Genomic DNA, 21259 nt, shown 5'->3' on the forward strand with positions numbered 1-21259 from the left:
CTAATGAAGAACATTGTAACAACAGGTAGATCAGGCTGCGAAAATAGAGGTGTCCCAGATAGACTTGGATTGGCAACATAAAGGAGAGGTGTTCCTAGCTTGATGGGCCCATGATGCCTCAGGCCATCAGGGCAGAGATGCCACCTATAAGTGGGCACGAGATCGAGGGGTGGATCTAACCATGGACAGTATCTCCCAGGTTATCCATTGTCATATATGAAATGGAGTGTTGGCCTTTGCATATTAAGTGTTTCAACTTTTAATTGTTGATTGTTTAATTATTGCTTATTCAAATGACCCATCAACCCAGTTGAGAGTTATTAAGTTCCAAAGTTATTCCCCTGATTAGTTGATTAAAGAGTGTTTTACATAATTCCTCATTAAAAATCCCTTGTTAATAAAGTTCCACAAGTTTGTTCCCCTCTTTAGTCCCTAAAAAGTGTAAAAACCCACAATGTCTTAATTCCTGTATGTGTCCAAGTTAATTACCCTGTTTTTAAGAGTTCTCTGAAATACTTATAGCCCAGTTTTAGACCTTTTACCAAGTGTTCTTAACCTTTTTAAGTTTTGAATCAGTTTTAAGCTTTGCCAAAAAGCAGGCCTTCTAACTGACAGAGAGCTATTTTTAGAACCTAGCTGTTGGCCTGCAACTCAGCACCATGGCAACCTGGAGTTTTAATGAGGACTTTTTCTGCCTTTGGAGCCAATGACAATTTTTCCCCTAGACAACAGCGAGGCATTGGCAGACTGAGATTACCTCACATCAAGATACCACCAATCATCCAGGACCATGGAGGCTGGACAGTGGGCAGTCATGGGCGGGACCCAGACTCTATAAAACTGCTGGACACCAGATCAGAGGTGCCATTTTCACTTCAGATTAGCTGCTGGTGAAGCCTGATGCTGGGAGCACAGGCCTCTACTGTTGGGGCCCTCCCCCCTGCCATGTAGTCCTGGGAGAGGGGCCCTGGGGGGGAGGCACGGGGTTTCCGTAGCCCCTGGTCAGCCTCGTTCCCCATTGGTTGTTTTGTGTTCCCCTGCACGGACAAGGACCCTCGGGTCCCATGATTGAACTGTTCCTCGGCTAAGCTCCAGCCATGCAGCTGGGAAAATAAACATCTCTCTGAAACATCTATCAGGAATCAGTCCATATATATTTCTTTTCCTCATTGTTTGATACGCGTGTTACAGCATCCCCACTGTAACACTCTACCTCTTTCAAAAGGCAATTTAACCATTCTGACTTTGGGCTAGCTGAAGTCACCCCAGCATTGGAAGGTCTCTGCCTTGGGAGTTTTGAGCTGGTTCGACCAACAAGGTCTCTAATCACTGCAGACCCAGGGGGTTTTTTGGCTTTATAATTATTTTGTACTTGCTTTTTTTTTTTTTTGCTGATTGTTCTTTTAATAAATTGTTCTCAATTATTTCAATTAAGAACCAAGAATTGTCTCATTCCTCACACCATGACTGTGAGATATGTGCTGCAATCAAGCAGGCCAAGCAGGTGAAGCCCCTGTGGTACGGTGGGCGGTGGTCCAAATACAAGTATGGGGAGGCCTGGCAGATTGATTACATCACACTGCCTCAAACCCGCCAAGGCAAGCGCTATGTGCTCACAATGGTAGAAGCCACCACAGGATGGCTGGAGACCTACCCTGTGCCTCATGCTACTGCCCGGAACACCATCCTGGGCCTTGAAAAGCAGGTCCTTTGGAGACATGGTACGCCTGAGAGAATCGAGTCTGACAATGGGACTCATTTCAAGAACAACCTTATAAACACCTGGGCTAGAGAACATGGCATTGAGTGGGTGTACCATATCCCTTACCATGCACCAGCAGCTGGGAAGGTTGAGCGGTGTAATGGATTGCTTAAAACCACCTTGAAGGCACTGGGTGGGGGAATTTTCAAAAACTGGGAGGTGCATTTAGCAAGAGCCACCTGGTTAGTTAACACCCGAGGCTCCACCAGCCGAGCAGGCCCTGCCCAATCCGAACCCCTACAAACAACAGACGGAGATAAGGTTCCAGTGGCACACATGAGAGGTATGCTTGGAAAAACTGTTTGGGTTAATTCTGCCTTGAGCAAAGACAAACCCATCTGTGGGGTTGTCTTCGCTCAGGGACCAGGTTGCACCTGGTGGGTGATGCAAAGGGATGGAGAGACCCGATGCATACCGCAAGGGGACCTTGTTTTAGGGTGAACAACCCATGGCTCTGTACTTGTATCAGTATCAGCATGTATATATGTATATAATTTGGGTGATGCATGTATGTATATGGTTAAAACAGTTAAGTTTCATGTAACATGTTAGTATGGGAAAAAATTCGGGGTTGATAATGTTGGGGTTTTCGGAGTTCTCCTTCTGTTTTCTTTTTCTCTTAAAGAATTTTCCCCATACATGTTGCCAGGGGGACAAATTACTGGGTGCTTAAGAAAAACAAAAGACCTGGCCACAGCAGGAGGGGTCCATCTGGCTACTCTCTTTCACTTGGGCTTGTGCGCTGTTAGTTCCCAGTCTGGACGGAGCTAGAGGCTGGAAGGAATTTTTCAGCACGGCAGGCTTCTGCTTTTTCGGCTGCCTTCCTTCCTTCTACCAGAGAAACCCCGGGATTCCCAAGCCCGCCTTTCCCTGCCCTGCTGGGAGCCAGGCTGCGGCCGCCCTGCCCCTGCCGTTGCTTTGAGCCTTCGCTACTCTGTAGCCCTGCATGTCCTGCCTGCTGAGACCTCTAGGGGTTCCCACTGCAGCTCCAGAATTTGATGTATCTCGTCTGCGCCCTGGGATTTGTGCTCGTCCCTGCTGTTCCAGCCTGCTGTTCCCGATGGTCCAGCCGGACACTGGGATCGGCTGCCCAGGGGGTTTGCGAAGCCTTTGTTCCACCTCTTCCCGGGATCCCAGGGCACCAGCGCCATGTGCTCCCCAAGCTCGCTCCGGAGTGCCCCCTGCAGCCGCGGGGGAACCATCGCACCTGCCCTGCTCACCGGGTGCCACCAGCGCCCCTGCCGGCTGCGAGCGGAACTGCACCCAAGGGGAAAGGGCCTGACAGCCGAGAAGGCTGGCACTGGGTTTGTGATTGTTTGCTGTTACTGCCATAGTTATTGTTGTTTGTTTGACTTGTTATACACATATAGATATATAATAGTAAAGAACTGTTATTCCTGTTCCTCATATCTTTGCCTGAAAGCTCCTTAATTTCAAAATTATAATAATTCAGAGGGAGGGGGGTTGCATTTTTTTTCATTTCAAGGGAGACTCCTGCCTTCCTTGGCAGACACCTGTCTTTCAAACCAAGACAGTGAACCTATTCATTTAAATCTATGCTCTCATAAATAGTATTTAATTCTTGCTACACATATCAAGCTCTGTCTTGGTTTGAAAAACAGATGTCTGCTAAGGAAGGCAGACGCCTCTGTTGGAATGGCAGATGCAACCCCTTTCCCTCCAAGTTATTATAATTTTGAAATCAAGGTGGTTTTAGGCACAGATGTGGGAAATAGAAATAACAGTTCTTTATATTATATATCTATATGCGTATAACAAGTGAAACAAACAACAATAACTATGGCATTAACAGCAAACAATCACAAACCCAGTCCCAGCCTTCTTGGCTGTCAGGCCCTTTCCCCTTGGGTGCAGTTCCGCTCGCAGCCAGCAGGGGCGCTGGGGGCTCCCGGTGAGCAGGGCAGGTGCAATGGTTTCCCCGCGGCTGCAGGGGGCACTCCGGAGCAAACTCGGGGAACACGCGGTGCTGGTGCCCTGGGATCCCAGGAAGGGATGGAACAAAGAAGCTTCGCAAACCCCTGGGCAGCTGATCCCGGTGTCCAGCTGGACCCTCAGGAATCGCAGGCTGGAACAGCAGGCTGGAACGGCAGGGATGAGCACAAATCCCAGGTGGCAGATGAGATGTATCCAAACGGGGAACCCCCCCGGATGTCTGGGGAGGCAGGGTGAGCATGGCTACAACGTAGCGAAGTCTCAGAGCAGCGGTGGGGCAGGGCGGCCACGGCCCGGCTCCGAGTGCGGCAGGGAAGGCGGGCTTGGGATCCCGGGGTTTCTCCAGCAGAAGGAAAGCAGCCAAAGAAAACAGACTCCCTCTCTGTCTGAACGCTGGAGGCCAAACTGCCCACACACCCAGGTGAAACAAAAAAGAGCAGCCAGCTCTTTTGTTTTTCTTAAGTACCTAGCCATTTGTCCCCCTGGCAACATGTATGGGCAAAATTCCTTTAACAGAAAAAAAACCAGGAGAGCTCCTAAAACCCCAACAAGCTCCAAACCTCTCCTGCTGGAAGTCACACAGTCCCATGCATGCTCTGCTAAGAGAGTCACTGGGGAGCAGTGCTGCTCTCAATTACCCTTCACCCTGGATCAGTAAGGAGTGAGCATGATTAAGGAGCCTCAAAACGTATCTTCCCACATACCCACCTAGCACACAGCCTCTGGACCTGCCAGGAACTGGAGATCAGCTCTTCCAGTTCAGATCCAGACCACTACCACTGCTGTTGGCACTCTGGTAAGAGGCAGCCAAGCCCATTTCATCCTGCAAGCCAAATGCCTTCAGAATAACCAGAAAAGGTAGCTGCCTTAGCCCTCAGCACCTTGTGAAGCTATGGGCATTCCTTTCCTGTAACACAAGGACCATAGCTATCAGAAGAGAAAGTAACTTACATGAGCAGCACCAGTTATAAAATAGCTGAAGAGGATTTAACTACACAGCTCTCCACAAAGCAAAATCCCTGCAATATACTTCTAAAGTCTGAAACAGCCACACAGCTGATCCCAGCGCAGCTCCTGCGCACTCTGGGTAATGCTACGACTGTTGCCTTGCAGGTGTCTTAAAAAAGCTATTCCAAGCTAAAGCCCAGCCACAGTGCACTGTAAAATAAAATAATAATAAAAGCATCATATGGCTAAATTCCTGTACGCTATCTCATGATGCTTCTGCTGAGAGACCAAATTTCTGCTGACTCTGTTCCAATTCACAACATCTTGGAAGAATAGGACAAGTAATACAAATTAAAAATGTGACACAGCTTACCCTCTCCTAACCTCTCTCCCCCTCCTCTCTTTCCTCCCACTGCTCCATCTTCAGTATCCTCCTCTCTCCCTGACTATCCACATCCTCCTTCTTGCCTGTCTTTCCAGGTCTGTAGTTTTATCTGCACAGCCTTAGAGATTAAGAACCCTGACAAAGAACATCTCTCCTTAAGATAAGAAAACCTTTATCTAGCCAGCAGAATGAAACAGATTAAAAGATAAACCATTAGGAAATATTTGGGCTCAGCTCTATCTCTACCTTTCTGGGAGGCAGTTCCATGAGTGGGTCTGGGGTTTCCCTGTGCATCCTTCCCAGAGGCCCCACCATCTTTCTACCTGGACAGAGAGCATATAAGCCATAGCCAAGGGCTAGGCAGAGATGCCCTGGGATTTCCAAAATGTGTTGAATTTGCTGGGGTTGCAGATCCTTCGTAGAGCTTTTAAGATGGCCATGGCTTTGGCAAGATGCCCAACAGCAGAGTCTCACACATTCCCAAAGGTTAAGAGCAGACAATGCTTTCTGAAGTCTTTCTGCCAAAATGTCAGCAAATTCTGCATCGCTAGACCAGCCTCAATGACAGATAACAACAGTAATAAAGAGGCTAATACATCTAAACCAACATCTAGTTAAAAAACCGGAGAAATTTAATTGGAACTGTTGCCTGTAGTTTAAACGTCAAAGGAGAAATGGTTCCCGTGCTTCCTGCCATTCATAGCCATAAACCAGCACTTTCAGTGCCTGAGGAGGGACGATAAGGAAATGTCAAAGAGGCACTTGGTTTTTCAGCTCCCTGCATGTAGATACAAAAATGCTGCTGGCAAGGATTTTCTTGCTATTTTCTAAGTCCGTGAGAGACTTTTCTCTCTCACAGAAGAGGTAGCAGAGTTATGTAAACAACCAAACCACCTGCAACCTTGAAAAGTCTTGTTTATGGTACAGTAGAAAAATATTTTGACAATGGATGTTTTAGGACTTTAGCCAATCACCCCCAAGGGGTGGCTGATCCTTGTCCAGTTAGACTATGAAGAAAAAAGTCTATAGAAGAGTTTGTAAAATAATTAAATAAATCAATCTTGCTGCACAATTCCTGCCTGCTGGATCTTCTCTCCTCCTCCTCCCTGTGGCTGCGGGACACAGTGATATACCCTAGGGCCTAGGCCTGCGGTAATACCTGCATTTCCCAGTCCCTGCTCATGGAGCAGACAGACACTGCCCTGACAATCCTGTCCATGTGTGCCTTCACAGATAGTCAGCCAAAACCTTTTTCCATGAGGTAACCAGAGTGCTGCCATGGATGAAACCAGGTTGAGGGCTCCCAGCACGTTTTTCAGCCCTCCAATTCCTGTGCCTGTCTCAGCCTCACTCCCACCGTGCGACTGGGCACATCCCATCTTTGTGCCAATGTTCAGCTACACCTACAGCTGCTCCTCTCTGCACACAGACTCTCAATAATGGCAATGCAGCTGTGCTCTTCAAGTTGCGTGCAATGCCACAGCATCCACAGGAACCTGCCAAACCCTGAAAGGTCCCAGGAAGGATGCACAGAGGTGGAGGGAGCTAGGCAGAAGCAGTGCCACCTCTGCAGCGATTTTCACAGAGCCTCCTCACCAGCCAGCTCCAGCAAAGTCCCTTTTCCCTGGAGCCAATGCTCCGTGCTCACAAAAACATGCTGGAGCAAGTTCTGGGTCCTTAGTGAAGGTAAATCAAAACATTAAGGTCCCCTTGAAGAAATGTCACATCCTGAATGGTTTTTATTTACTTGCCTTTGAGCTATCGGTTGTTTAGAGAGACATTCAGCTTAATTTGTTTACAGTGGTACAACCCGAGGCATTTCTTTTGTATTGATGACTTCAGTTAAACCTCTTACTTCTTGAACTTTCTCTTTTGCGCAAAGAAAATGACACTTGCCACATAGATACACAGAATGAATTCAATTTTGTGATCACACAGATGCACATTCCCCCTACTTCTTTCCCGCCCACCCCCACAGCACTGTAACACTCACACTGCAGCAACTGCAGTGACAGGGGATGGAAAAAGACCCTTTTGTTCCTACAGATAAACTTCACCAGGGGTTGTACATTGTGGTCCTGCTCAGAAAGCACCCAGACCACATGCCCAAGGGTATGTATATGTCCTGGGTTGCAGTGTATTCTATTACCATCCTCATGAGCTGTTGAAATCAGGTGGGGCAGTGTTTCCTTGCCTCCTCCCCCCCAGACTATCTTTCTGTTAATGGCCCATCATTGTCCTGCCACATGACTCATAGATAACTCCCTCCGGACTATCTTCTGTTAATGAGCCTAATCAATGCCTGGCCTCATGACTCATTACCCCATTGTGAAATGCTCCACCCAGAGGGAGGAAGCAAGCATCCCATCGTGGATATAATCTGAGACTCTGAACACAAGACTCACTGTATGCACGCCAAGCTGACATGCTAACTGGGAGCGGAGGTTATGGGGCGACAGTAACACAGCTGACCATGCCCGTAGTCATTCATCAGTTGTCACAGACTTTTGCCCACAAAGCCTTGTTGTCAGTACCTGAAAAGAAGAAGTCTCCCTCGTATGCAGCAGTCCGACAGGGGCTGTCAGAGCCATATGGTCAGTTCATCGACCATTTGTCAGCAGCCTTAAAGGATGCAACTGAGCTCTCTGAAGAGCTCCAGGAGCAAATGTTCTGAACACTTGCCTTTGAAAATGCTAATAGGCAAGCTAAGACAATTCTTGCTATGCTGCCCCAAGGAGCAGGTGTAGACGAGATGCTCGTACATGCTACCCGTGCAGAACAGTCATCTCAAACAGCTGCTTTTACTGCAACACTGCAGAATGTTCTGCAACAACAGGGACAAGTCATTGCCGCAGCACTGACCAGAGGGGTGCCCAGCAAGTGGTGCAGTCCTATGCATACAAGACCCCGAAGCAAGAAGGCGCAGTCAGCATCAGCTCCTGAGGAAAGTGACGCCACTACTTCAACAGCTGGAACTCTGAGACCTCCGTCCCGAGAAGCCTTGGGAGAGGCTGCAGACGTGGCTGAGTGAAGGAGCTGAGGACTTGCCAGATCCACCACTCTCCGTAGCAGGAGAAATAGCGAGACTCTGGGGCGAATGTAACAGCTGCCCTGGGTAGTTGCTAGTGACTTGTGGTGGGTGTTGGGGAACCCTCTCCAAAGACAAAACTAAGAAGGAGAGTTGCATAAATTTTTAGGTATAGCATCAGACACAGAAATAGAGTAGGGAATTAGTTTTTTGACTGTCTGGAGACAAAAGCATCAGCGGCTATTTTCAATCAGCTGTCCGCCCATTTAGATCGAGTGAAGGCAGTCAATTTGGCTAGCATTTATGTTTTTACCCGGTGCTTTAGTAGCCAGGGCTTACGCAATTTTGCATAAACTTGCTTGCTGGGAGAGGGATAAGTTAAACATAACTTCGCAGATGCTTGATGAGTTAAGCGTAGATGTTACTAGTGTTAGACATACAATATTACAAAATTAAGTAGCCATTGATTTTCTACTATTAGTTCACAGCCACAGCTGTGAAGAGTTCCAAGGTATGTGCTGTATGAATCTTTCTGTCCTAATTTACAAGTAGATAAGTGAGATACATCAATTAACCACACAATTACAGAAAGAAGATAGTCTCAGCTTAGAAGGATGGTTAAAGTCACTAGGTTTAGGATCATGGCTAGTTTCACTCGTGCAGCATTTGATTACTGTAGGACTAGTAATATTATTAATAATAGTGTGCTTACCTTGCCTGTGCCAATGCTTGCAAAAGATGATATACAAAGTTACTACATTTGTAGCCAATCAAGTGTTGCTTTTACAAAAAGAAAAAAGGGGAATTGTTGGAGGATGGTTAGAGGATCAGGGACATGGATTATTGATAAAGGGTACAAATTAATAACAGAACTGTACAAGCAAAAGCCTGCACAAGAAAAAGCCTCCATGAGAAAATGCCTGCGTGAGAAACAGGCCTGAGAACCAAAAGGGAGTTTTTAGGAAGTACAGTGCTGTTCTGATAAAGATGTGCTGACCATGAGAAAGGAGGAAGATCTTTGATCTCTCAAGACAAAACATAAATAATAGAAGCTTGCCAAATGTAGTCTTTTATCTAACCTAATTATGTAGAAGTAAGAATGCACTTTTGTAAGCTTAAACCAATCAAGAACTGACAAGTATATAAACTGATACTATATAAGTGCCTCTGTATTGCTAATAAACGAAGCTTGCTTTATCAATCATTGATTGTCTGCATGTCTTCCCCTGCCGAAAGTCCGCTTTCTCTTTCCCTCTTTTGACCTACTTGAATTTGAACACCTTGCTGGCTTTGCTCACATTCACCTACACACTGCCTGCAAAGCCTGGTGCTCTACTTGAAAACTTTTGCCAAGAAATGTAAATATGTTACAGCTGAGATTTCAGCTGCAGAGGTGCAGTAGGGGAAGTCCAAGGGGTCCCAATACAGCAGCAAGAGGGACTACATGCAAACTTAGCTGAGCATACTCACAGTGACAGAATAAGCTCACGTAAGACCAGAAATAAATACTGACTATCTTGGGGTGAATTTATGATGATACTTTATTCCGTAATCATCTGCTTTATGTCCAGAAATGGCTGCTTTAGCTTTAAGGTGAATGTGGGGGAAGGGCAGCGAGCCCTGGGCTCCTGCGCGGGCTTTCTTCAGAGACTGTCTCTGGAGTGTGCTGGCTGCGGTGTAGATCTGACATTAAATTGTTGCTTTCGCTAGATTAGTTTTTTGCTAGCTTAAGCAAGAAGATTCCTTTTTTCCCCCCTTCCCCTGGCCTGGAGCAATCCTTTTGGCGGTTTCTGTTTCGTTTTCTCTTGAACTGCTCAGCCTGGTTTCTAAGTCTGAAGCCAGGCGGTCGCCGAGGCAGTCGATCTGGGACCTGTGGGGGACCAGCAGGGGCCGCTCCAGCCAGCTCGAGACCTCGGAAAAGCTGAACCAACAAGACAAAGGACACCAAAATCCACCAGCTTCATCTGCTGTGAGGATGAGACCAACCCCAGAGGTTCAGCAGTTTCCCATCTGTTTTGCCCGAGCTGCTGTGGGAACTCCTTTTTTTTCCTTTCACTGAGCCAAAGGGTCCAGCTGCCATTTTGCCCCCCTTTTTTTGCCACACTGTCAGTCAGTCTTTGTCTCTTCCCCTGGCATTTTGAGGTTTTTTTGTTCTGCTGGGGGGAGGGGGGAGCGTAAGCTTCTGAAAGTTCAATATCTAGCATTTATTCAATCTTTTCTTTGTGGGTACCTTGTTTTGTTAATAAACTGGGTTTTTTCACTTTTACCCACTGGTATTCACGTCTCTCATTGGCAGAAAAGGGGAGAATACTGCAGCCCTTCATTTTAGAGAAAACACTCATTCCAGAACTTCATCTCCTAAATTTGTCTCTAAACCAAGACACTGACTCCTTTAAATAATGGTTGGCGTTGGAGTGGATGAAAGATCTTTCTCCCCTTCAGGTCATTCTGACTGATTGCCAAGAGCCAGCATTACAGTTTTCACACTAACACATGTTCCATAGCCTGGCAATCACAGCATAGCACCAGTTGAAGCCTTTGCCTGCACCCCGTGGCAAAGCAACCCTTGATTCAGCAGCAGAACTGAGGTGCTCCAGTCCAGGTCCTCCGAGAGGAGGTCAGGCCCCAGGTCCTCCAGCAGCAGAGCCAAGCCCGCACTCGGAAAGCACCCCTGTGCTTCACTATTATTCTCATTCCTCTTTGCTCCTGCTTCTCCTGTAGCTGGATCAGACTCCAGCAGCAGCAGCAGCGAGACTGCACTGCACTTCCTGAGGAGACCTCCCCACCATCAGCTCTTCCAGGGCTGTCAGCCAAGTGGGCACTCCATACAAGCCTCCACACACTGAAGGGGAAAGGCACATTGTTTACAAGAAAGCCTGGCTCAACCCTTACATTCAAAATGCTTGTGCTCACTTTTCCCCTTTAAACAAGTAATGCTACAATAGAAATCCCCCTGGTGACAGAGCCTGATAAAGCAGATTATGTGCTTAAAGGTCTGATTCCCACTAGGCCCCATTTGGCACAATATCAGATCTTAGACAGGCTGTACAGCAGCATTCACTGAGGACTAGACATATGCCAACCTTGGCAGTTACACCAAAGCTCCTCACAGCATCCGAGTCCTTTTCTGGAGCTGGACTTGGGCAAAAGACAGCACTTTCAGCACAGCTCTCAGAGCTGTCTCCATGCACTGCAAGGGAAATTTTCCTGTCCTTATGTGCTTCACCTCAGCGCTACAAGGAAAGGACAAAAGCATTTTGATTATAAAGAACATTTGCAAAGCTCAAAGCACAGTTACTACTTGTAACTACAGCGTCCCAGTTCAGCGTAAATACATTCTCTTATGTAGGTCTAACCAGTGAAAGTGTTGTTTTTAGAGATATCTCTTACCATACCAAACAAGGACCTTTTAAAAAGCTGTTATTTGCTGAATTCTACACTAGCATATCATTATCTTCCAAAGTCTCCTTACAGCCTCCTGGGGCAAAGCAAAGCCCAGTCCAAACAGTTTATCAAGACCTACCACAGCTATTGTATTGCAGGTTTACATTCTGCACATTCAGCAGAAACAGTGCTTGCTGTAAAGGCTACAGTAATTAAAATACACATACATTGGCTCTTTAGAGCCCCAAGAGCCACAGCCTTGACAATTTACATGCACTCAGATTCTCATCTCTGCTACACTCACACATTGCTGCTGCTACCCTAAATTTTAGTGAAAAGCTTTCGAGGTTTGTCCTGGTGCAACAAAGATCAGCCCCTGGTTGTGAAGGGAGATGGAACAGATGCAGATTTTTTATTTATAAAACCTCCCACTCCCTGCCTCCTGATAAATCACATATCCTGCCAAGTCACTACACACTGAAACCAAAACTAAAATACAATAAACTAACCTAAGAAAAAAGGGCTGAAAACTCACCCTCATAACATTTCCACAGATGAAGACAATTGAGTATAGAAGATCCAGTTAGGAATAGAGACAAGGGCTCAGCAAAGTAGCCTTTTTAAAAGGCTACATTTGCACACAGAGCGCGGTACTGGCAGGATACGGGAGCAGTGTCTGAGAGTGGGACTGTCACCACAAGAACTGGCAGGTTTTGGCTGACCTACAAGCGTTAGGGTCTGAATGTGGGGAGCTGAAACCTAACTTGGGTCTTTCCAGCAGCGGTGGAAGCCTGGACAACTCCCAAGCAAATGGGGGGGGGAGGGGGGGAGGTGCTGCTTCACCACCAATTTCCCCATGTGCAGGATGAGGCCACTGAAGATCAGGGCTCTGGGCCAAGTCTCCAGAGCAGCTCATTTCTGGCTCTCCCATCAATCCTCAAGATAGATGAAGAGCAGAAACCTTCTCATAGCACCTCCTAATGGTGACAAATGCCACACAACAGTATCTTGGTAAACAAAGCAGAGTCTGCCCAGCATCTCACTTCCCTTGCAGAATGAGCTGGATACCTCTGTCCCCTGCCAGTCACATCCACTTAAGAGTGTAATCCTTCAAACCAACTGCATCCTTCCCCTTCACAAGGGCAGTGGGCAGCACAGGGGAGCCCTGATCTCAGCCAGGCCAGACGAGTCTCCAGAAAAAGTAATAACACTGTAATCACAGGGCATATTACTGTAGCAGCAGGTGAAACCCCACATTAAAAAAAAAACCTCTTGCAGATCACACTTGCCCAGAACAACATCAGGGGGAGGTGAGTGCCCTTGAAAAGTCTGATCCACTGTACATGGCTCTGGGAGGCTATTCCTCACCCAAGATATATAGCCCTCTGCTCAGCAAGGCATCAGAGTGTTTACAGATTAATTTTTTTTTTCCCCCAGAAAAACATCTACTCCATAAAACAACAATTAGCTGCACTCTGAATTTATGAGTGTAATTTGCAATGCTGTTAAAGCATGGGCAGCCGTGGCTTTCATGCAATGGTGATTGCATTGCTGTGAAGGAGCCTGAACAAGGCTTCTGGCTTTTGGGGATTGCTAGAAAAATGAGAGGCTGTTGTTCTTCATAGGAGAGAACTGCCACCACCTTGACAGGGGTACAGGGCACACAGTGGTACCATTATCACCTGCAATGATGCAGTGACCACCCCAAAAACATTTTATTAGATTAGAGAATGGCAGGAAGGATTATGTTGCAAGTTTTGGCTACCAGATTAGTCAGCTTGGTTGAATCAGCAAGAACCAGATGAGGCAAAGAGACCAAGGAAAGCTGGAAGCTAAGCTTTTCAGAAAGGCAGTAGTAATGAAAAGGATTTGCATAAATTAGACATGAAGGAAAAACATTAGGAGTGGTGTCTCCCCCATCAAGCTACTTTCCTAAGTAAAAATCACCAGTCTGGTAAATTATTAGTTTAGGGAGAAAACTTCTTCAGGGAAAACATAGGTATTAACAGTTGAGCCTGGGTGTTTTCATATAGCCAAGATCCCCAATGAAAGTCTATTCATTCACATATCCAGCCAACCAGCATTAGCCTGTGCCAGTTCAGCATCAGTCTCCTCCAATGAGGGGTAAAATGGGCATAAAAAGCACAACTCTTCCTTTCCGTTCCCCCCCCCCCCTCAGGTCTCCCAGCCATGGCAGCAGGACCCGACCTGTTGAGGTGACCACGTGGTGCTCAGGGCCAGCTTGGGGTTCCAGCAGATTGGTTCAGCACTGGCAGATTAAACAGTTTTAACTTTTTAGCTGGAGAGCCTGGAAAGCCAAGACGCTGTCTTCAAAAGGATGGCTTTCTAGTTCATAGATGCAAGGTATTTTACCTTAATGTTAAATGACAATTGCTTGCAAAACAATATTGCAGAAACTCCCTGGAGGCATTAATCAGAGGTTTTATCTCCCACTCTCGAAAAGCTTAGCAAGTGACAGATACTTACAGATAACATCGAGGGGCAAGGCCTTTCAATCACAGGCTGTCCCCAGCAAAGGCATCAAACTCCCATTTGAGTTCCTTAATTGCGAGCCTCAGTGCTTTTGTGGGCTTAGGCCCATAGTCTCTCTCCAGAGTCTCTGAAGATGATAACAGAAGTTCTAACTACTAGAAACAGGAGGTCTATTATCAGCCCTTCTGAAGCTAGGTGCTCCCAGGTCCATCCCCCAAGTGATCTGCTGCAGCTGCTGGAAGAAAACAGTGCTGCCTGCCAGATCATTGTGACCCAGGGAGTTTCCAATGCAGGGAGGAAACAAATCCCTCTTCCCAGTTTCCATATGCAGGGAAAAATTATCATTCTGGTTCCACTATAGCCAGCCAGGCTAATGGCAAGGGGAGTTTTTGGGTTTGTTTTTCTTCTCCTTCAAAGTACCAAGTAAGGAGGCACACGGAACAGCAGCGTATGGAGCTGAAGCCCTTTTCCTCAGCCTGTTAATAGGAAATATGTGTACTAATGTCTTCACAAACAATTCCATGAGTGAGGGTATCTGTCACAAGCCAGGATCAGTGGTGATACTCTCATGGTGTTGAGGGAGCCCCAACCTACCTTGCAGAGAGGCACCTTAGTACCAGCTGTCTGTAGTGGTGCCCCATGACTCCAGGTTTCCTCTGTTCAAGCAGGGCTCAGCCTCTCTTGTATAAAATCCCTTTTTCCCACCAAATCACATGCTGGAAAGGCCAGGGAGAGGAAGAGGAGTAACCAAGGGAAGCCTTCAGCCTAACATTAGGAGACTCCAGGGAAGAGGACAGGGGGTGACCACTTGGCAGACAGGCCCCAAGAAATGCTTCTATTGCGGAAAAGTGAGACATTTCAAAAGAGAATGCCCAGAACTACAGAGGGAGGTTGAAAACTTCCAGATGATGGAATCAGAATCTTATGCACAGGATTAGGGGTGTTAGGGGCTCTATTTTTTGGGGGTCCAAATAGCATGAAGAGCCCTTGATAAATATAAAATTTAAGAATTTTAAAGAAGAAGAATATGTGTTTATGGTTGATTCAGGAACTGAGAGAGCAAGTTTAATTAAAATCCCCTGTGGCTGTGTGAAAGGGATGAAGCAAACCAGAATAATTGGAGTGAAAGAGGAGGGATTCCATGCCCCCATAATGGAACAAGTAAAAGTTTTGGGAAATGGTAAGGAAATAACATCTAGTTTTGTAATAATACCAGAGGCCAGCACCAACTTGTTAGGAAGAGATTTACAAGTGCAATTAAGGATTGGGGTAATTCCAGAAGAGGGTAGAACGGTGGTAAAGCTATTTAAATTGACTATAGAGGATGAGAGGGAAATAAATCTGGTGGTGTGGGTGGCTAAAGATAATAGAAAAGGGCTGAATATCTCTCCCCTGGAAGTAAAATTGAAGGAAGGGAGCCAACCCATCTGTGTGAAACAATACCTTATAACTTTGGAAGGAAAAAGGGGATTACAAGTTATAACTGAGCAACTTTTAAAGGATGGATTGTAAGAACCTTTCATGTTCCCTTATAATACCCCCATTTTACCTGTCAGGAAACCGGATGGGACATACAATCTTGTTCAAGATTTCAGGGAATTGAATAAACTTGTTTGGGTACACTGCCCGGTAGTCACTAATCCATATACTTTATTATGTAAGATTCTCCATAACCATGTGTGGTTCAGTGTGATTGATTTAAAAGATGCATTCTGGACATGTCCACTAGCAGAAAACAGCAGAGATATATTTGCTTTTGAATGGGAAGACCCCACTACTGAGAGAAAGCAACAGTTATGATGGACCTCTTTACCACAGGGATTTACAGAGTCTCCAAATCTGCTTGGACAAATTTTAGAACAGGTGCTTGAAGAGTTTAATCTAAATCCAGAGGCAAAGTTGTTACGCTATGTGGATGATTTGCTGATATCAGGGAAAGAGAAAGTCCGAGATGTCACAATTAAGCTATTGAACCTTTTGGGAGAAAATGGACTAAGGGTCTCTAAGATAAAATTACAATTTGTGGAGAAAGAAGTAAAATATCTTGGGCATCTGATAAGTGAAGGGTGAGGGAGGATAACCCCAGAACATATTTCTGGCACTGTTGCTATGCACCTTCCTAAAACCAAACGAGAAGTAAGAAAAATCTTAAGTTTGCTCGGATATTGCCATTTTAATGGATTGAGAATTTTACCCAGCATGTAAAGTTTTTGTATAAAAAACTATAAGAGGAAGGAGAAAAAGTTGAGTGGGCTAGGAATCAGCAACAATTTGAAGATCTGGAAAAGAAATTAATCTAAGCACCTGTTTTAGCACTCCCTTCCTTAGAAAAACTTTATCTGTATGTCAACATAAAAGAGGGGACAGCTTACAGAATGTTAACCCAAATATGGGGAGGGCAGAAAAGACCTGTGGCATACCTTTCAAAAATGTTACATCCAGTATCCTGAGGATGACCCACCTATGTTCAAGTGAAAACTGCTACTGCCTTATTAGTAAAAGAGAGCAGAAAACTAACTTTTGGGTACTTTAATTGTAGCTACTCTGGATACAGTCAGGACAATTTTAAATCAAAAGTCTGGGAGGTGGCTGACAGATTCTAGAATTCTGAAATATGGAACTATCCTAATGGAGAAGGAGGATTTAACATTAATTACAGACAAAAGTTTAAATCCTTCTCAATTTTTATATGGGAAGGCAGAAGTCCCTGAACATGACTGCTGGGAGATTATTGAGTATCAGACAAAGGTTAGAGAGGACCTAGAAGAAACTCCCTTAGGAGAAGGGAGAAGAGTCTTTATTGATGGATCATCTCGATTTATAAATGGGAAACACTGTAGTGGTTATGCTATTGTGGATGGTGAGCAAAGCAGTCTGTTAGAGAAAGGGAAATTACCCAATAACTGGTCAGCTCCGACATGTGAATTATATGCACTAAAACGAGCCCTGGAACTACTCAGAGGAAAAAACTGAACTAAATACACTGATTCTAAATACATTTTTGGAAAAATATCGAAAGAATGTGGACTAATTTCTTCCAGAGGGAAGGAATTAGTGCATGAACAATTGGTTTTGGAAGTTCTAGAAACCCTGGGATTACCCAAAGAAATCACAGTGGTTTATATAATGGGACACAAGAAAGGAGGAACTTTATAAAGAAAGGGCAATCATTTAGCTGACAGGCCAGGTAAAGAGGCTGCAGAGCAGGAGGAAATAAAGATGCTGGTACTAGTACCTAGTGGAAAGGCAGAGGAGGTAAAACTCCTGGTGTTTACAAAAGAAGAAGAGTGGTTATGAAAGTTGGGAGGTGAAAGAACTCAGGAGGGCAAGTAGTTTTTACCAGATGGGAGGCAAATAGTGAATAAAGCAATTACTAGAGAAGTCTTAATCAGATTACATAAGGAAACACACTGGGGAACAGAAGCTTTATGTGATCAGTTTTCAAGAACTTATGGTTCTATGGGAATCTACGCAATAGCCAAGCAAGTGACAGAATGATGTTTGATCTGTCAAAGGGTGAATAGAAAAGTAATGAGAAAACATCCTAGTGGGGGAAGAGCCCTAGCTGTGGAAGACAGAGGAGTAGAAACTCCTGGAATTAAAGAAGGTTTTGATTTACAACCCTGGAAGAGACTAGGTTTGGCTTAATTGACAGAGATTTATAGACCATTAAGCAAAAGGATCACAAGCCTGTGTTCCTATAGTTATAGGTAAATGGGTGTTTTTGGTGAAGGGTTTTAAATATAATAGTGTAATTTTATGTAGTTTAAGTTAAGAATTTAGATGTTATAATGGAAGTCTCTGTGCGGACGTGACATGACAAGCTATTGGTTACGACACAACTGCACTGCAGTGAAAAGTAGCACAGGTGATAGGTCATAAAGTCAAAACAAAGTGTCGTTTTAAGTGCCTATTGGATTAGAAAGTTATAAATTACGATGTAACTCTAAATCTCGTGATTTTCGCCATTATTTGGAGGTATTGTAAAATCTCACGCTTTGAGACTGATGTGTTTTGTTATTTTGAGCAATAAATCCAATTAGTCGCATAGTACCATCTCTCGTAATTAATTAATCTGACAGGTGGAGCACGCTATTTGAACACCTAGCCCTTAGACCCTTTCAAAATATACAAATAGATTACACTGAATTCCCCAAAATACAGTGATGGAAATACCTTCTTGTAATAATTGATCACCTTACTCACTGGGTCGAAGTCTTTCCTGCCTCAACTGCAACTACCTCAAATGTGGCTAAGATTCTATCAGAACAAATTATTCCCAGATATGGGATAATGGAAAGAATAGACTCAGATAAAGGAATGCATTTTACCTCAAAGATTTTACATACTATATGTGTTGCATTAGACATAAATTGGGAATTTCATACCCTGTGGCACCCTCAAAGCTGTGGATGTGTGGAGAGAATTAATGCTATCTTTAAGAACCATATTACTATATGAGTGATTGAAACCAGATTATCGTGGATTAAATGTTTACCTCTAGCATTATTACAGATTAGGACTGCTCCAAGAAAGGATATAGGAGTATCTCCCTATGAAATGTTATATGGGTTACCTTATCTGGGAAAGGAGGAGGGGTTGCCGATTACTGAAACCGATGACTTATATCTCAGAAATTATTGGCAGGCAATCACACTTTCTCTCATGGATCTTAGAAGGAAAGAGTTGTTACCCCAAAAATCACCTCTAGACTTTCACATACACCAGATAAAACCAGGAGATTGGGTTCTAATAAAATCTTGGAAAGATGACACCTTAACACCACCATGGGAAGGTCCCTTTCAGGTACTTTTAACAACTGAAACAGCAATCAGAACTGCAGAAAAGGGGTGGTCTCATGCCTCTCAAGTTAAAGGACCAGTGGAACCTCCTCCCCAAACTTGGACAGTGGTACAGGGAAGTGACCCTTTAAAGTTAACCTTCAAAAGATAATTTAACAGTAAACAGTCAAAGGCAAGATTGGATTGACCCCTCTATTTGCCACCAGAGAGATCTTTGCTCCACTGTGGGCTGCAATGCCTCAGGCGTTGAGCAGTGGAAATATAAGTTATACCAGACCTTGACAAAAAGAGGAATAGAAAAATGAAGAATCTGATTTTTATAATTGGGATTGAAATCTTAATGATAAGTAGCTCTGTCTTGATTGGCCCTTGTACCCCTCGATGTTCTAAGACTCTGGAAATTGCTGGACAGAGTGTTACAGCCTATATGCATCACCTCCATATCCTCACAGTGTGCTATTCTGGTAAGTCTGCAGAATGTCAGCAAGGAATGTGAAGTTATTGGATTGCACAGAACCTAGGAAGCAGGTATGGATACTGAAGAAGATGGTGTTATCCTAAAGAAGAGCCTTGGGTGTGTTTTCGCAAGGAGGGACAAAAAAGGAAAAATTACCCAAGTACCAGTACATGATAGACTCTACATGGTGGGACAATTTATTCAGAATGGCCTGGTGGAAGAAGGTAGGCTTTATATTCTTGTGTGCAACTGCGAGATTATTATTTTTACCCTGTCTTATCCTATGTTTCATTCGATTAATTAATGGTGTAATAGAAGGAATGCAGATAACTAGTGTGCCAGTCAATCCTAATGCAACAACCAGCTGCCAAGGAACGGGAGCTCAAAGGATTATGATCCTGAAGAAAAGAGATAGAAAAAGGGAGGAACAACAGGGGGAGATACAATTTATTTTATGCAAGTTGGAGGAGAGCTATGAGCAGCAATGTGAACTGACAACTTAGGAACATTTTAAATAGACTGAATTTAAAACAAACATAATAAAATGTTGGGGTCTCCTCCCCCTGCCATGTAGCCCTGGGAGAGGGGCCCTGAGGGGAGGCACGGGGTTTCCCTGCCCCTGGTCAGCCTCATTCCCCATTGGTTGGTTTGTGTTCCCCTGTGTGGGCAAGGACCCTCGGGTCCCGTGACTGGAGGAGTTCCTCAGCAGAGCCCCAGCCATGAGGCTGGAGAAATAAACATCTCTGAAACATCTACCAAGAATCGGTTCATATATATTTCCTTTCCACAGGACTCCTGGTTTGATATATGCGTGTTACAGTAAAACCCGCTGTAGCAAATGGTGGATAATGCGGGCAGGACACCGATCCCTAAGGACAGAAAACTCGTGAGTAAAAACCACTCTAGATCTCTCTCTTCTCATCTTGGTTTGGATATTCTCTTTGGACTATGGAAGAATCGTGGGAAATGTGGCTCTCCGAGCCACAGAAAAAAATGTATCTAGAAGTTAAAGGAATCCTTGAAGAACAAAACAAAAAGGTATTGGAACCGGGAGATCTAGAACATTTTTTTAACTGGCTTTTCAAAAGTTTCTTCTATATTTCTCAAGACTTACTTTTTGATATTGAACCTCCTGGAACTAGTCATGGGTGTTTTTGGGACGAGATCTGGGATAAGGTAAGGGATCAAACAGAACATGGACTAGCGATAGAAGCTCTCTGTGCATCCCTTGTAATCAGTGAAGCTCAAGGAGCATTTATATGGTCCCATTACCCCTAAAGCAGAGGATCATACTAATCCCGTTGCCGAGACCGTGCGGCTGCCATCCCGGGAGCACGTGACTGCAGCTGTACCAGTGGAGGTGCCTGTGCTGGATGCGTCCGGCCCCCTCGGGAGCACGCGCCTTATCGCGGACCCCATCCCTGTCTCGGGGTCCCCGGCCACGCAACCACGAGTGAGGGAGTGATGCCGCAGGCGCCGCGGGTGTCGTGGGCCACGAGCAGCCAGGAACCAGGCATCAGCGTGGAAGCCCGCTCTGAGCACACGGCTCGGAGAGCCCTGTGGAGGGAGAAGCGGTGGTTTCCACAGCGACATGAGAAGCCGCGCAGCGCTGAGCCGAAATGGGGCCGCTCTCAAAGCAGCATGGAGTTGGTGGAGCGGAACCACTCACAGGGCATGGGGCCGGCAGCGATGGCAACGCAGGGCCGCGCAGAGCCCAGACACGCGCCAGAGCAGCACTGCTCAGAGGGCACAGAGCAGCCGCAACGCGAGGGCCCGGCCGAGACATCGGAGTCGGCGAGGAGGCGGCCATGCGGGACCGGCACCCACGACAAACACGCAAGCACATGATAGGAGAAGTTATAGCAATGAAAATCACAGGAACTGTGAAATGGTACAATGTAAAAAATAGCTATGGATTTATAATACGAGATAATACAGGGGAAGATTTATTCATCCATAGAACTGCCATTAAAAGGAATAACCCTAAAAATTACCTGCAAAGTGTAGGAGATGGGGAAGTTGTACAATTTGATATAGTGCAAGGAAA

The 21259-nt window shown here is 45.4% G+C and overlaps 1 long non-coding RNA gene across 1 annotated transcript in view; it reads right to left on the bottom strand.

Annotated features, from left to right (window-relative positions):
* The window catches only part of LOC125336971, a 51723-nt gene extending 39590 nt beyond the window's left edge, over positions 1 to 12133 (bottom strand). Inside the window, exon 1 of the long non-coding RNA XR_007207898.1 lies at positions 11996 to 12133. This is a non-coding gene — a long non-coding RNA (uncharacterized LOC125336971). The remainder of the gene's footprint in view (positions 1 to 11995) is intronic.
* Positions 12134 to 21259: the final 9126 nt, after the last annotated feature.

Source organism: Corvus hawaiiensis, chromosome 22 (assembly GCF_020740725.1).
Source record: "Corvus hawaiiensis isolate bCorHaw1 chromosome 22, bCorHaw1.pri.cur, whole genome shotgun sequence".
Classification (NCBI taxonomy): Eukaryota; Metazoa; Chordata; class Aves; order Passeriformes; family Corvidae; genus Corvus; species Corvus hawaiiensis.